At 40.3% G+C, this 15,058-nt stretch overlaps 1 long non-coding RNA gene across 1 annotated transcript in view; it reads left to right on the forward strand.

The window, feature by feature from the left end:
• The first annotated feature begins 923 nt into the window (after nucleotides 1–923).
• The window catches only part of LOC136173233 (uncharacterized), a 52,003-nt gene continuing 37,868 nt past the window's right edge, over nucleotides 924–15,058 (forward strand). The window contains exon 1 of the long non-coding RNA XR_010664192.1: nucleotides 924–969. This is a non-coding gene — a long non-coding RNA (uncharacterized lncRNA). The remainder of the gene's footprint in view (nucleotides 970–15,058) is intronic.

The following is a 15,058-nucleotide window of genomic DNA, read 5'->3' on the forward strand; positions in this document are numbered from 1 at the left end:
TGACGTGAGGTTGACTGCTGATAAGTGAATTTGTAGCCCCTAGGAAAGCAGAAGATACAAGGAATTCTAGGGCCAAGAATTATGGAGCCAGGAATTAGATAGAGATGATTGGCATCCATCTGCTATGTGACGTGGCCTTGTTCTACCTGGGGTTGAGCTAAAAGATAGTACCTGCACTGTGAGGATCCAGGGAGCGCACACAGTGGAGAAACATTCTCTTAGAGGCATTTCATGGTAAAGGGGAATGGTGGTGGCAGGAAGTTCTAGAAGAAGCTTGCTCACCCAAGACCAAGCAGTGTCAGATATGTAGAGAGACTGATGGTGCTAACTGGTACAGCGGGGGTGGATTATGATTACCTCTATATATCACATTGCACAACTCTAGGGGGCACTACTCACTTGGTAGCATATGTAAATGGGATTGTGTTCCAAGGAGCAACAGTCACACAGAAACTACTCCAATCACCTAGACAATATTCTCCATTGCGCTATTCCAGAATGCCCCTCCAACCTCCTGAAATAGTCCAATGAGGTGCGCTGTCTGCTAGGGAGACGGACATCTTGGGTTTTGGTGTTAGGATTCTTTGAGTTTCCAATAGAAACTCAACTCAAATAGCTTAAACAATAGAGGTGATGTATGGGTTCACTGCTGTGCATTCTGGGGACAGAGTCGGCCTCCGTTTCCCTCTCTCGGCATTGCCTTCCTCTGGGTGTTAGTATCATTATCTCCTGTTTCTTGGTTTCCTTGTGCTTTATGGGTGTGATGAGGGTAGGAAGGGGTGTGTTTGTGTGTTGGGAGTGTCTTCGTGTGAGTAACTTTCTTTGGCAACCTCCCCTCCCCCCAAGACCACAGGAAAAAGTAAAGAAAAGCCGTTTATTCTAGGGAAGGGATATTGTTATCTTCTGGATTATGCAGGATGTGAAGATGACATATAAAATGTCCATGAAAGAACTTGAACAGGATTTCAGGTGGGCCATTACTTATCACATCTGTTAAGCTATATGTTAAAAATTACTTCTTTAAAACATTTTTTTCTTCCTTGTTGTGAAGTAATTCTATTATATTCTCAGAGAAACCTGACATGAAAAATTCTGTTTAAAAGTCTTCTTTCAAGGTCAGTTTGCAGACTTAATTAATATGGATTGGTGAGTGATTATGCAATTCTCCTAGAAACAAATACTACTGGATTAGGTTATAATGAGTATTTTATAGAGAAAGTCAATACACAGAGTGTGTTTTCAGTCTTTGTCATCTGGTTCTAGTCTCTGTTTGGCAACAGGATTTTATACGTGGCTCTGTTAGTGCAGCCAAAAACCTTGCATACTTCACAACTTGCCACTCTTTTCAAAGATTTAGTTAGAGACTGAAGTTTATAGCACATGCTGCTGGATTAAGCATCTAAAGTGAGAGTCTCATGGGCCTAAAATATCTCTTGTACCCACACATTTCCTGGTAGGCTGAACTTCACAAAATAAACATAGATGACCTCTCATCCATCCCGTCTTCCGGAAAGTTTAGAAATGATGCAACCTTTTGGCAATATGACATGACACATTGCTTTACTTGCGCAGAGCATGAACTTCCTTCATTCTGCACAACCCCAGACAAACAAGCACTTCCATGAGCACTGCCCGGATTCTGAAACAAAATCTTATCGACTTTAATGAAACTAGACATTAAATAAATGGCCTCGCTTTGGGAAGAATGAGTTGACATGTGACAACAGAGGAAGTCTTGTGGTTGCTTCATAGTGACAGCCAAGACTTTTGAGAAAGTGGAAGCTAGTTTTTCTGTCAATACCTTGGTTTCTTTTCCCTTCTTCATCCTCACCCCCACCCCCACCCCATGTGCAGGAATAACAATGTCTGGAATCAATATAGTGCCCTGCTTCTGGAAGGTTGAGCAGGCTGGCTTGGCTCTTTCCCTTGGAGGGAGAGTGTGAGCTATGAGATCTCCTAGTTCTCCTGTGCCTGACTTTGTCTCTCTAGCATTAACCTAGCTCTCAACTCAGTTCTCTTTCTGGAATGGCTTATTCTGGTTCTCTTATTCAATAAATATAAATAAATCATTGACTTTTTAATTAGTGTGCCATGTGTAACTTTTAACCCTTTTTGACAATTCCAAGTATTTTTCGTTGCCTCCAAGAAGGGATAGATGCGCCCTCACTGTTTCCAAGAGGTTTTTGTTTTGTTTTTGAAGATTTTCTTTCCTCTGAAATTGCCTGATTCCTCTATTTTCTCAACTCCTAAGAGATAATCTATGCTTAGAAGTGTCACGGTGTCATTCATGGAATATAACTAGGTAGAAATTGGTCAAAGAACTCTGGATAAAGATGATTTCAAACTATTTTACTTATAAAGCTGTTTGCACTCAGTTCTCAACCTATGTCTCCAGCCTGTTACTCCTTGTAATGCATCCCATATGACAATACTTCTCAAATTTTACAAAGTGAAGAGCCCGCTGTTTTCATTTCCCATCTGTCAAGGTCAGCTATGTGGTCATACTGTGAAGGACTAGTGTGCAGTTTTGGCGACCTATCTACACATAAATGTGCCCATCTTTGCTCTATATCCTGTCCAAGGACTGGAGGCCAACAACCACACAATGTTAGGTTGCTAACATTTCTATAGCACACTCTCTCTTTCTTTCCTTGTACCGTCATAGATAATGACCCACAGCCCACTGACTACCTTTGAGCAGCACAGCCATTCTACCAAGTTCTTACCATTTTTTTTTTTTTTTTAACAAATTTGATTGTTATTGCTTTTGAAACTTGACCTAGGCATTCTCAGGCCAGGTGCCCTCATTCTCCTTGCTTTGCCTGGCCTGTCGCTACTTGTCTTTGAAGGTCCACCTAAAATTTTTTTTTATGAAGAAATAATTTATATAACATTCACCGTTTTAAAGTATAAAATTCAGTGGTTTTTAGTACATCCCTAATGCTGTGCAACCATCACCACTACCTAATTCCAGAACATTCCCATCACCCAAAAAAGAAACTCTCTTCCTATTAGTGGTTACTGTCTACTCCCCTCCCCCTTTCTCCCAGCTCCTGACAGCCACTACTTTCTGTGTGTATGGATTTTGCTACTCTGGGAATTTTGCATTAATGGAATCATACAACATGCAGCCTTTCATGACTGACTTTTTTCATTTAGTGTAATTTTTTCAAGGTTCATCCAGATTGTAGTGTGTATCAGTTCTTCTGTCCTTTTTGTGACTGGTTGGGCTTCCCAGGTGCCTCAGTGATAAAGAATTCATCTGCCAATGCAGGAGACTGGAGTTCCATCCCTAGGTTGGGAAGATCCTATGCAGAAGGGAATGGCAACCCACTCCAGTATTTTTGCCTGGAAAACTCCATGGATATATGGAGCCTGGTGGGCTACAGTCCATTGGGTTGCTAAGAGTTGGACATGACTGGGCATGCATGCAATATTTTACTGTATGGCTATACCACATTTTGCTTTTACTTAACAGCAATTAATGGATATTTTTGTTTCAACTTTTTGACTATTACAAATAACTGGTAATTATAGATACTGTCTCTATTATGGACATATGTTTTCATTTCTCTTGACTATACATTCATTTCTCTTGACTTGAAGTCCAATTGCTGGATCATATGGTACCTCTATGTTTAACATTATAAGAAACTGCTAAACTCTTTCCAAAGTATCTACACCATTTTACATTCCTATCGGAAACATGAATTCCAATTTTTCTACACTCTTGCCAACACCTATTATTTTCTTTCTTTTTGAAAAAACTATAGCTCTTCTAGTGGGCACCATAATATTTTTCTTCTGGGATTGCATCTCTGATTCTTCCTCCTCCCAGGAAGAATCAACCCCCTTTTCACTTGGCTCTCACAAGAATATACAATACAGTAATTACAAGAATAACTAGTTTTGGAGCCTCTGGGTACTAGGTACTATGCTAAGTACTTTACATGTGTGAGCTCATTAAATCTTCACACAATCTTTAATGAAGTCAGTTTTATTATCTGCATTTTACAGATGAGGGATCAAGCAGAGAGAGTAAATTGTCTAAAATCACACGCCTACAAGAGTGAAAACTGGGATCTGAACTCCTGGGCATATGGGACCCCAGAGCCAATTCTCTTAACTCTTAGGCTTTCTATAAATGGAAGTTACTAGTATTACATTCTCTACTTTAGAGCAGGCCCATGCTGTCCTATTAGAACTAGCAACATTTTCATTTCTAAAGATTTGGTGGAACTTTATAGTATATTCAAGAGAGTTGCAGCAAAGTACTGTCAACAGTTCTCACTTTTCCATTCAGAATCTTACAAGATAAAAAAATAAATTATCCCACCCCTAAAGCTTACATTATACCTAGTATCTAAAACCCTGCAAAATGTCATTTGTTTATCCCCAATCATCTACCAATCCTATCATACAAATGAAGGCATTTGTTGCCATTTGAAGCAACATGGATAGACCTAGAGATTATCATATTACCTATATGTAGAATCCAAAATATGATACAAACATACTTATTTACAAAACAAAAACAGATTCACAGACATAGAAAACAAACTTATGTTTACCAAAGAAAAGAGGGTGGAGGAGGAATAAATTATGAGTTTGGGATTAGCAAATAAAAACTACTATATAGAAAATAGATAAACAATAAGATCCTGCTGTATAGTGCCAGGAACTATATTCAATATCCTATAATAAACCATAATGGAAAAGAATATATGTATATGTATATTTAAAACTCAATCACGTTGCTGTACTACAGAAACTAACACCATATTGTAAATTGACTATACTTTAATAAAAATATAAACAAATGAAGACATGTATTGATTCCATCTTTGAGTCTGATCTTGAAGAAGACTAGTAATATGTCTTCACCGGTTGATATATGCCACTAAGGTATTCTTTTCTCTCTAGTGATTTCCTCCTTTCCTTTGGAAAATAAGAGGATTCAAGACACCACTTCACTACTAGGAAAACGTTTGTCATCTTTTGCTCTTATACTTTTTTTTATCACACACAAGCCCTAATTATTATGTTACTCAATGTTTCCTGATGCATGGGCATAGGCTCTACCTTTTATTAGAGGGGTATAAGTGTGTGTGTGTGTGTGTGTGTGTGTGTGTGTGTGTGTGTGTGTGTGTCTATGGCTATAGATCCAGCTGTATTCTGCAGTTATCACAATAATAATTTAATGTGTGTTTTACTACCACTAATTTATAGAAAAGGCAATGGAGGTATGGAGAAATTCAGAAATTTGCCTAAAATCACGACTCTAATAGTAAAGTAAATCTTATAATAAAGGGCTTATTTAACTTATTTGATCATCAAAACCTTCCCTCCCCACATTAAAAAAAAAATTCTATAAATTAAATTCAGGAGTCTGTGTAACACAACCTCCCTTCCCCCAACTTTTGTTACCCCCTGTGAAGCCTTCCCAGAAGGAGTTAATCACTTCCTCCTCCTTCCTGCTTTGGTCATGGTGTGTCATAGCATTAGGGATGCTGAGTTGTAATTTATTTGTTTACATGTCTAACTTTTTCTGAGGGCAAGGGCCATTTTTTTCTTCGTATTTTTCTTCGTATCTTATTCGTATCTCCAAAACTTATTTTTCTTCATATCTCCAAAACTAAAAAGTGTCCAATCAATGTTTATTGATTCGAATAAGTTTTATTGATATCCGTCACAGTCATATTTGATACACATAAATTACTCAGATCCTCTGGTGAGGACAGAGCACACTGCTCTGAAACAGGGAAGAAGGAAAATAAGTTCAGCACATTTCTGTGCTTCTTGAGATGAAAATCCAACATCCATAAATATCTTTAGTTAAGTAGGCCCTATGGTTAGTGTGGGCTCTGGATTGGCATGCATTCTCACCAGACAAATCTGCCAAGATGAAGATTCAACTTACTTGAGTGAGCATATGCCAGTATGACTTCAAAGAATAGGCTATTATGCCATTCTGGTCTGTCTATTTTTTAAAAAATTATTTTCTTTCCAAAAATGCTTTGTCTTCTTCTCATGCTTTGATCCAGCAGCAGAATTGCTGCAGAGTCATTTCAGTCGTGTCCGACACAGTGTGACCTTACGGACTGCAACCTGCCGGGCTGTCCATGGGATTTTCTAGGCAAGGGTACTGGAGTGTGTTGCCATGCCCTTCTCCAGGGGATCTTCCCAACCCAGGGATTGAACCCAGGTCTCCCGCTTTGCAGGCAGATTCTTTACCAGCTGAGCCACAAGGGAAGCCCAAGAATACTGGAGTGGGTAGCCTATCCCTTCTCCAGTGTATCTTCCCAACCCAGGAATCAAACTGGGGTCTCCTCATTGCAGGCGGATTCTTTACCAACTGAGTTATGAGGGAAGCCCTCATTGTCCACACTCTTTTTCTGTACACGGGTCCATGACCTGACTCCCTTCTTCCCCCAACCTCTGCGTTTTCCTAAGTCCATTTCTATGTTTGCTCTCCAAACACATTTTAGGTCACCCTTCTGTTTTCATTATGCATATCAGCTATGCATGTTGCTATGGATTAATACAACATCCTCATGAAGAACATTTCACACAAGTCAACTGATATAGCTCAGGTCCCATAGGAAGGTGAACTCTAAATCCAGAATCTAGATTTCTTGACCTATATTTCCCACTTATTTTCACTCTCACTGCATTTTTTATTGTTGTTATTATTAAAACTTCATGTGTTAACACCCCACCCACCTCAACAAAATTTTATATACAAAGAGAAAGACATGAAAAGTTCTCTTTCCACAGACATTCATGGAATGGAAATTGTGAAGAAAACTGTGAAAAGTCTCCAAGTTATATTCATTATTTGTCCAAAGGGCTAGGCTAGGTTAAGTACACAGGAAAGGGTAGTCTTCTTACCTCCTGAGGGTGGACCCAAGTCATCTGAAGAGGCCATTCTCTGGCCATCCCTGAAACTCACGCAGGTGATGATCTCATCTTTCTCTAAGCAAATGTGGCCTTTACTAAAAGGGCAGACACCCCCCAGGGAGCAGGCAGGCGGGCCAGGATGTGGGGAGGGTGATTCAGCAGGTAACAGCGGTTCCTCTCAAGCCTCCCTGTAGAAACACCCAAAAGGCTCACTCTCTCAGACAAGTTTCAGGGAGAGAGCCCAAACTCCTAGCTGCATGTACTATTTCCCTCAAGTGAATTCTCTGTTTGCCCCTTTCAGAGAAAAGTTCCATATCTTGATTCAGACAAATCTGAAAATTCCTTATGAATTTGATCACTATAATATAGTTCCCTTTCCTTTATTATGAAAAGGATTGGTAGTATGGTTCCTTCTCTTTTATTATGAAAAGGATTGGTAGTAAGCCCCTTCCAACTTTATTCTGGAGTGCTTCCCCAATTGCTCAGTGGTAAAGAATCTGCCTGCAATGCAGGAGCCGCAGGAGACTCAGGGTCAATCTCTGGGTCGGGAAGATCCCCTGGAGGAGGGCATGGCAATCCACTCCAGTAATCTTGTCTGGAGAATCCCATGGACAGAGGAACCTAGCGGGCTACAGTCCACAGGGTCTCAAAGATTCAGACACAATGGAAGCAACTGAACATGTATGCACACATAGGTTGGAGAACCCCAATATCCAGCATGGTATGGGGCCCACATCAAGTGGATGAGACACATTTGTTGAGGAAGGGAGGAGAGAAATGGGAAACACTAAAAGGATCTCTTCTTGAATTTCCTTGCTCTATTCTGAGTTTAAGAAGCATATAAATATGATGCTTTACCAAAACTCTAAATGTAGCTATTGATATCCAAAAGCTTGTAATAAATAAAATATGAAATGACTTGATATTTTTTCCCTTACTGCAAGGCACTTGAATCACAAGAATTGAAATTTTGTTCCCTTGAAGCATATTTTAAAGTATGCTTTTTCCTTTCTCAGAGCATATTTTTAGACCAAGCATTAACATGCAAATTATATGGATAAACCCTCTCCCCCCACAGCCTTCATAACAGCCTGTGAAAAAATCAGACCACAAGGGCACAAAGACGGTCTCATTACTTTTAACCTTTGGGGAAAGTGGCTTCAACTGCTACTCAGAGTTTGCTTTGGTATCAAACTAAAAACATACCTATGCCTCCAAAGGGCTTGGCTGGATCACACTCCCACACATACCAAGGTGCTCTTTAGACTCTGCTATGGAGACAGCCTGGAAATTAATGACACAGGCTGAGAAGGACAAAGAGAGGGGAAAGGGGTTTCTGGAATGTCAGGGACCCCTCCTGCTGACACTTTCACAGTGACTTGCCAGGGGCTTTTCTCTGCGGTAGTGGAGCTGGGCTTTCCCATAGGTAAACTGGACATTCAGTGTCCACCAGCGGCTCCTGCTTCTCTTGGAGGCCCTAGAGTGAGAATGGAACCCAGCTGGAGGTTGGAGGTGTCACCTGATGTCAGTGACTTTAGGAGGAAGGTCCTGAGCTGGTGTCAGGCATTGATGAGGGAGGTGAAGTTCAGGGCCTCCAAGGGTTTCTTGGCCCCAGCCTGAGAGAGGAACTGGTTCCTGTCATTTCCCTACTTTTTTAAAAGTCACTTTGGGCCTTTGCTATCCATAGGCAAAGTCTGAATTACTGCATATAGGATAATCTTAAAAAACTGGCTCTAATTGACCTGTCCCCTCTTCTTTCTTGACACCTGTGACTTGTATTGCCCAAGGACCCTCCACTGTTAGCCACTGCAGATCTTTGCTGGTCTCCAGAACACTCCGTGCCACTGCAAGGCTCTCTTCTTTGGCCCCCCGGCTCTACTGATTATAAACTCATCCTTGGGAACCATTCAGCTGTAGTCATCTCGAATTCCCTCCCAGACCTGTCTAAAAATTGCCATTGTGATGCTTATTGTGTCCAAGCAGGGCCTGCCAACCTTCCTACAAACTCTGATTGGGACTTTATCTCCCTCAGAGGTAGGAGTTAAGGTTAAATGTATTTTCCTTTTGTAAACAATATCAATTCAAATCAGAATGCAACTCTGAAGCAGCGACTGCTGGAATGAGAGTTAATAAAATTGGATTCTAGCCTTAGCTCAGATACCAAAAAATTGTGCACCATTGGAGAGAATATTTGGCCTCTCTGACCATCAGTTTCTTCATCTATAAAATTCAGAATTTGATCTGGGTGATTTCTAATGAATATCCACAGTCTCCTATGGGGCAAAAATTCTCTGGAGGGGTTTGAAGAAAAGGCTAAGTGAAAAGGAACAGAGCAGTCCAGAGTTTTAGACGCAAGCTGGTTTGCGAAAGCACCTAACACAAGCCTGTGCACAGAGAGGCCTCAAGAGATGAAGGGTCTATTTCTCCCTAATGACTTCATTTCTATACCTTGTGGTGCCAGGGAAACCAGACTTACCCTGTTTATCCCACTACCCTGATCTAGAGCTTCATCTCCCTTAAAAAGTTTCCTTTCCCCCCTATATTGTGGTGAGCAACCTTACAGGAGGTGAGCGCAGAGCAGTCAGAGGGAGGTGTTATGGGCTCAACTGTGTCACCTGAAAAAGGTATGCTGCAGTCCTAACCCGTGGTACTTCTGAATCTGACTTTATTTGAAAATAGGGCCATTACAGAAGTAATCGAGTTAAAATGAAGTCATTAAGATGGACCCGAAACCAATATGACTGGTGTCCTTATAAAATGGGGAAAATTGGACATAGAGCCAGACATACACAGAGAACATGCTGTGAAGACACACAGGGAGAAGACGGCTGTGTGACGGAAGTGATGCATCAATGAGCCAAATGACGCCAAGGATTGTTGGCAAACACGAGACACTTGAGGCAAGAAAAGGTTTTCCCCTAGAGCTGTCAGACAGAGCCTGGCCCTGATTTTTGGACTTCAAGTTTCCAGAACTGTGAGACAACAAATTTCTGTTGCTTTAAGCCACCCAATTTCTGATATTTTATAATAGCAGTCCTGTCAAACTAATATAAGATTCAAGTTGAGCTGTGTGGGCAGCTTAGAGAAAGAGTGGGGGGTGTGTGTGTGTGTGTGTGTGTGTGTGTGTGTGTGTGTGTGTGTGTGTGTGTGTGTGTGTGTGTGTGTGTGTGTGTGTGTGTGTGTGTGTGTGTGTGTGTGTGTGTGTGTGTGTGTGTGTGTGTGTGTGTGTGTGTGTGTGTGTGTGCGCGCGGTGTAGGTGTTAGAAGGTAATTTACATCATGGGCAGGTAGTGTCTGAGTCCCAAAAAACTAAGCAGACACTAATTGTCAAAAATGACATATCTATTAGCAGATTCTATCTATGCTTTCTTCTTCCCTTTTCACTCTTCCTTTTATTGCCTTGCTGAGGCTTCCTAACTCTCCCTTACTGCCTCTCTACAACCCTGCACTGGCTCCTTTAAAAGAGACATTTTACTCTGATGTTTACTTAGAAATGTTAGTACCACACAATCCAGCATGGTTGAAGAGGCCTCAGAGTGAGGGAGAGAGACCAAGCCCTCCAGCTTGGAGGAGATTTCAGAGTGCTCAGGCTCTGGTGGCACCAGAAAAGGAGCCAACTAAGGTAAAAATTTTTTTTTCTAGTTCGTAAATCCTCCTTGTGAAACTAGTATAATAGACGCTGTATAAGAACCCTGCTGGATTCTCCCTTTTGGAATCCTTGGGGCGCCTGACATAACCCTCACCCTCCGCTCAGTGGAGGACAGAGAGGCCTCCCCCTGTGTGCTCCATCACAACTTTCCACTGAATCTGGGTTTGGGCTGCCTGATTTGAATGGAGGATTGTTCAGTGTAGCCAGTGACTGGCAGAGTTGCCAGTTCCAACACTTAGAAAATACAGTACTGCTTTTAAAGTGGAGTAGAAGGGCGTTGAAGCAAGGATGCAGGGGTTCCTTGTCAAATACACTGCCCATCTGTCCTGGCTCTCCTTGGAGGCAGGGAGTGGGGGTGGGGGTGGGGGCAGTGGGGTTGAGGCTTCCCGAAGGCAGAGAAATGGTCTCCCAACCTCCATGTCCAAACTAGCAAAAATGGGGAAGGAGGCCTACTTCACCTCTGTACTCTGGAACAGACCATCCGACACTCCTGGGGAAGATGGAAGCTGACTAATAGTAGCAACCGGGCTTCCTAGCAAGGTTTTATTCAGTAACAGTCAAAGTGGTAGTTTCTGTCCCATTTACCAACTCCCAAAGTTCTTATTTATAGATTAACAGCAGCCTAGGTGGACCAGAAGTATTCGGTATGTACTCTAAGTGCTATGAAAGAGATATCATCTCTGAGATCAAAAAGAAAGTTCCATTCTCTAAGAAGCGGTGAAGAAATTATATACATAATTTCTCTCCTGAGATCTGATGTAATTATATGGTTAAATATTCATATTTTAATTATTGGAAAGAAATATATTAATTATTACTGAAATATTTTCCATATAGAGTCAAGTGGGAAAACCTAAAGATTCAGTTTTTTTCTGTACTTGCAAAGAAACAAATTTTATTGTTTGCTGGGGCAGGAACATTTTTTACACAAGAAATGAAATTTTTCAGCTGCCGGAAAGACCTGACTGTTACTGAATAAAACCTTGCTAGGAAGCCCAGTTGCTACTATTAGTCAGCTTCCAACTTCCCCAGGAGTGTCCGATGCAGAGAAAAACAGAGATTTCTTAAAAAGGACCACTGTTGTTTTGCTGGTGCTCGGTAGAAGGCAGAATGGGATGGGCTTTGACTATTCTCTGGGGTTCAGACAATTCATTTAAGACACAAACAAAACTAATCTAAGCCATTTCTCTTTCAACATCCTCATGAAGTGCTGGGGAAGGGATTCTCACATATACAAAGTCTACTGTTTCTAGCCACTGGTATCATCATTCCTTCATGAAATGGGTTGAATTAAAGTGTTAGAAATACCTGTTCTACCAGTCTTCAGGGTGAAAGAAGCAATATAGAAATCATTACCATACTGACTTTCTAGATGAACCCCCATAGGAGTAGAGACAACATTATTATGAGAGAAGTCATCATGAATGGGTCTTGTAAGGGCCAACAAATATACCTCCATAAAAAGGAGGCATATTTTTCTATTGTTCTAACTATTCTGTACAACAGGAAGATGGAGAATAATATTCGAGACATCTGCAAAGGAAACAAGCCCCAATACTGCCTTATTTGGTGATTTAGTCAAAAAGGACACCTGCCTCACTCACCAAATAAACAAGCTTTTTTTTCCAGCCTTTTTACAAGATCAAGCCCTGCTACTCAGAGGAATGAATCAGAGGTCTATTACATTTACCACAAAAATAACTAATTGGAGGAAGTACTTTCCTCTTTCTAATTTTATCACATTAGAAAGAGCAAAGATTACAAGATCTAATTCTTATTGCCTTATCGATCATGTCCGAATGCTATGTTCTTACTACAAAAACAATGCTACATTCTCAAATTCTCAAAATGAGGAGGCCAGAGTGACTTAATCAAATCTATAGTAGGAAATACAGAGCTGAACAGTGCACTAGATGGTGTGTTTTGACTTCACCGTCTCCATGGTAACATGCATGAACAAATTTTTTGAAACATATGAATGATTTGTCTTTAGGGTAGGAACCTACCAAATATTAGCCTAATTAGTTTTTAAGTTAATGACATTTTAGATACTTAAAATGTTTTCCCAGGAATTCTCATGCAAAAAACTATTTACTGCCTTTTGTATAATTAAAAGTGCATATTTTTAGAGTAAACCACTTGTGGATTGAGAATTACTAACTTGCATAAATTAAAGTGGTTGTGTTGGTTAGAAGCCAAAACAACTGTTAAAAAGTGAAATTTTCAGTTTAGCTATTTGACATCATGTGAATCTCATTTTTTTTATCTTAAAATACAGAGATATTTTTAAATTAAATATTTATCTGATTTTAGTCCATTCATACTAATCTATGTAGACTGTATACTTAGAGAATTAACTGAAATGCTATGAGGGGCGAAACCCCTGGAATCAAGGGGATGTTAAATGTGACTCTAAGGACACTGAAGTCTAAGAACTCACTGGAACATCTGGAAACTGTTTTCTAGCAAAGGTCTGTCCTATTGACAAGGGACAAATACCTGTTGTTGTTCAGTTCCTGTCCTGTCTGACTCTTTGTGATCCCATGGACTGCAGCATGCCAGGCTTCCCTGTCCTTCACTATCTCCTAGAGTTTGCTCAAACTCATGTCCATTGAGTCCGTGATGCCATCCAACCATCTCACCCTCTGTCAGCTCCTGTTCCTCCTGCTCTCAATCTTTCCTAGCATTAGGGTATTTTCCAATGAATCGACTCTTCGCATCAGGTAACCAAAGTATTAGAGCTTCAGCAGCATCAGTCCTTCCAATGAATATTCATGACTGATTTCCTTTAGGATTGACTGGTTGGATCTCCTTGTAATCCAAGGGGCTCTCAAGAGTCTTCTCCAGCACCGCAATTGAAAAGCATCATTTCTTTGGCGCTCAGCCTTCTGTATGATCCAACTCTCACATCCATTACATGACTACTAGAAAAACCATAGCTTTGACTATATGGACCTTTGTTGGCAAATAATGTCTCTGCTTTTTAACACACTGTCAAGGTTTGTTATAGCTTTTCTTCCAAGGAGCGGTGTATTTTAATTTCACGGCTGTAGTCACTGTCCACAGTGTGAAGACACAAGAAAAACTGCTTGAGAACCAACTGAAGTCTGGGTGCCAAAATACAAATGGATGCCAGGAACTGCACAGAATGTGCTGGAGGCATAGGGAACCTCCTTTTGCTCTGTAAGTTCAATACGTGGTTTGCCAGGGTTATGGAAAAGACGTTGGTGAAGAGTCAAAAAAAAAAAAGTGAAAAACCTGAGCTGAGTACACGGATGAGTACAGCAGAACCCTCTCTGCAACTGGTGTTAAATGACTAGAGACAAAGAAGCAATTGTTCCTGCACCAACTAGTTCGTGATCCTGACAAAAGGACCAAGAGGCAAAGCAGGTCTGGCATGATGGGAAAGGAAAAGAAACTGCCTGAGAGAGAATTCCCTTAGATTCTCAAGGTTCTTCCACAATTAGTCAGTGAGGAAGGCTGGAGACCTTGCTGAAGAAACATTCTGTATATTTTACTGTGAACACACTCACACAGACTCATGCATGTATGCTCTGTTTACTAAACACATTCCATGGCATAGTGTCATCATTTTCAGTCAAGAAAACTTCCATAAAGTTCTTGGAAGTTCTGAACTTTAAGACAATATTTTCAAGGATACACAGCTGATCCAGGAATCTTTGAGTGACAGTTTTAATCACAATTCTGCCTCTCAAAGTAGGCAAACTACTCATAGAGAACTTTTTACAGCACTTGCCTGAAGCCATCCTGGACTTGAGTGTACTGCACGAGTACTGTGGGGATGGTGGCCAATCCAAAAAGGAGTCTGGCTTCTAGTCAGTTCACAAACCAGAAAACATTGATTCAACAGCTCGACAAGACTGTAATAGGGATTTTCTTCTGGTATTGGGAACAAGGATAGAGTAATTCCTTCCTCTCATTTACAACAGTTTGAGTAGCACTTAGAAATGTAAACAAATAGTTCAAGAGAGAAAATGTAAAATTAAGATAATGAAGTTAGCTGCTGGTTCTCATTTGTGTATATTACCAGTGCATATATTAGCAGTGTTTTCTAGGCTTCAGAAAATACTTTTAAAATTACTGTGCTAAATGTAAAAGTTCAGGTTATGATGCTTCCAGAAGAAAACATAGAATATCATTGTGATCTTGGAGTTGGTAAAAGTTACTTAAACACAACACAAAAAGCATTAACCATAAAAAATAATAAATAGGATTTCATAAAAATAGAAACTCTGCACATCAAAATACACTGTTCAGAAAATAAAAAGTCAAGCCACAGTCTGGGAGAAAGTATTTAAATATGTATGTCTGACAGAATATGTAAAGAATTCATACAATCCAACAATAAAAGTACTTAATTTTTAAAATGGGCAAAAGCATGAGCAAATATTTCACAAAGGAAGATACATGGATGATCAAAAAGAACATCAAAAGATTCTCAGTATCAACAATCAGTAAGAAAATGTACATAAAAACACAACAAGATACC

This window comes from Muntiacus reevesi, chromosome 8 (assembly GCF_963930625.1).
Source record: "Muntiacus reevesi chromosome 8, mMunRee1.1, whole genome shotgun sequence".
In the NCBI taxonomy this organism is placed as follows: Eukaryota; Metazoa; Chordata; class Mammalia; order Artiodactyla; family Cervidae; genus Muntiacus; species Muntiacus reevesi.